The sequence below is a fragment of the Zerene cesonia genome, chromosome 11 (assembly GCF_012273895.1).
Source record: "Zerene cesonia ecotype Mississippi chromosome 11, Zerene_cesonia_1.1, whole genome shotgun sequence".
NCBI classification, from domain to species: Eukaryota; Metazoa; Arthropoda; class Insecta; order Lepidoptera; family Pieridae; genus Zerene; species Zerene cesonia.
Window position 1 is genome coordinate 3351567 of NC_052112.1, and position 2541 is coordinate 3354107.

The 2541-nt window shown below is 35.3% G+C and overlaps 1 long non-coding RNA gene across 1 annotated transcript in view; it reads right to left on the bottom strand.

The window, feature by feature from the left end:
• Positions 1 to 569: 569 nt before the first annotated feature.
• The window catches only part of LOC119830254, a 10702-nt gene continuing 8730 nt past the window's right edge, over positions 570 to 2541 (bottom strand). Inside the window, exon 2 of the long non-coding RNA XR_005287835.1 lies at positions 570 to 609. This is a non-coding gene — a long non-coding RNA (uncharacterized LOC119830254). The remainder of the gene's footprint in view (positions 610 to 2541) is intronic.

Genomic DNA, 2541 nt, shown 5'->3' on the forward strand with positions numbered 1-2541 from the left:
GTTCACACGAAGTAGTAGATCGTAGTCGCGGTTTCGAATGCTTTATGAGATCATTTTCTGCAACGAGTCTAGGGCTCAAGAGATCACGTTGACCTACTCTCGGTAGCGCTTCATTAGAACTTGCCGTTGTTGACAAAGGTCGACGATATCGCCTTTCTGGACTGAACAAACTGATATCACTTTCACTTTCGGTCAAGGACGAATCGCCTCTAGAATAGATTTGTAATTTTGCGCGATCAGAGGCATATTTTCGCTTAGGTTTTATCGGAGTTCCATCAATATTTTGCCCCGTTACTAAAGCTTCTTTTTCTTCTGGCGTAAGCGGCAAATAATTGTCAAAGCTCTCGAACAATGGCACATAAAAAATTGATTTACGTCGCCCCTGCTCGTCGCAGGCAGGTGAAGACTTCGGTGAGATCGTTCCCGACATGCTGGTCATTGCACGATCACGGAAATGCGCCACGTTACGGCGTTCTGTGCTGAGTCAGAAGAGCTTGCCCCATTATATCCATTCGTTCCATTGCTACCCTATTAAATTATAAGTCACCTTTAATTATCATCTTTTTGACCACTGCAATCCTTTATTTCACTGCACTGTAAATTAGTTATCTATTAAAACAACATTATTATGTAAAATGTTGGAATATTTTGCAGTCATGAAATTGCTATTAAAAAATGTTGAGTATCAGTTGTAATAAATAATTCAAAATTACACAAGTGAGAAGTTTACATAAAACTTTTTATTCGCAAGATATATCGATCGTGTTAAACAAGAACTGTGAATAATTTCACATTATCAAAGTGCGATAAGATTATGCAGCTACGGCAAACAATGAAGTAACCTACATTACCGCTAGCAATGCGACAACTTTAGAGAATTGGAAACTAATCTAATCACAAGTTCTGTATAAATACTTATATATTGGACTTAGCAAGCGTCCTCTCAAACGCAATACGAGACACCAACTAAATTTCACGAAAAGCAATAATAGTAACAGCAGTCAGCACATGTGTTTGTTGTTTATACAGAAAAGCGGCGGGTGTCGTGCAAATTTATTTAGGAGCGGTAGTTACGAATATATTACAAACATACGCAATTAGCCTGAGAACCTGGAATCTGTTAATTAAATTAACGAACTTGCGTGTTCTCATGCACACAATAATTTAGAAACAAGGCAATGAACACAACGTAACTGGTAATGAATTGAACCTTTTTGAGTCCATTAGTATTTTAATGCTTTCCTTAATCATTAACGAAAATTATGGGTGTTTACTATATTTAAACTATACTATATTATATATACTGTATTGCTCATCAATTACCTATATCCTAATCATGTTGTTTATATAATTATACCTTAGATTTGCCAAAAACGAATTTCAAATCGCTATTTTACAGTTAATTAAATATTCTCATTTCATTAGTTATGAAAGAGTTTCTACATTTTAGTAAAATTCCGCTCGAATTAACAACCATACGAACGTTCAAAAACAAATAAAACCGCGATCCATTGAAAATTTCAAGACGAACAAGACGAGTAAAGTAAGCACCGGATGTCGTGATGTAGAGAATGAGATCTCGGCTTGTTATGGAGTGCAAGCAAGCAAATAAAGATTGCGGAACGAATGCTATTAACCGGTCCGCGGTACAAATGCGTACGTGTTTACCAAATTCAGACCCGCTTCGCAGTTTTTATAATGAGCTCTAAAAACAGAATCATCATCACAAAAATTAACAACCATTCGTATTGCATAAGTAATGTTCTTTATTCTGAAAAGGTTTATAAACGACTAGCGGTCCGCCCTGGCTTCGCTCATTGTACATATATAGCCTAAAGCCTTCCTCAATAAATGAGCTATTTAAAACTGAAATAATTTTTCGAAACGGACCAGTAGTTCCTGAGATTAGCGCGTTCAAACAAACTCTTCAGCTTTATAATACTAGTATAGATTTTGCATTAATATGAAATTATCGACGAAAATATTTTATTGCGGTTAGAAATGAAAAAGCCCTACATTATACGTTACAATAAATCTATTTTAAATGTTATTCGTAAATTAGTCTCGTACGACAACAGAGAGTGGAGGTCTATGAGACTAACATGCAATCACGTTTCAAGGCAATCTCAGCGCAGGTTGTAAGAATCTTACTGCAACGCCTGTCAGTGGCTATGTGAACTTGGCACCCGACTTAAAAAAAATTCATATTTTTTTGCTCCATTCGATAGATTTAGATATGTAGTCGTAAGTAGTGAAGATAATTTCGTAAGTAGTAGCACAAAAAAAAAATTATAAGGGTTGAAAAAAAAGTCATCCCCGAAATTGCAAACAAACTTTTTTTCCGGTGGTTTCTTATAGAAATGGGTTTGTAGTGGATTGTAGTGAAGTTCTTTTTGTTTGTAGTAAAACAGAAATTGAAAAAAAAATATTATAATTTAAGAGTGTTTTTCCAAACCGCTCTATCCTACACAAAACTAATTTGGAGGAGAATGCTATTACTACAAACGTTAAAAACGATAGATAAATGTGTGTAGAGGTTTG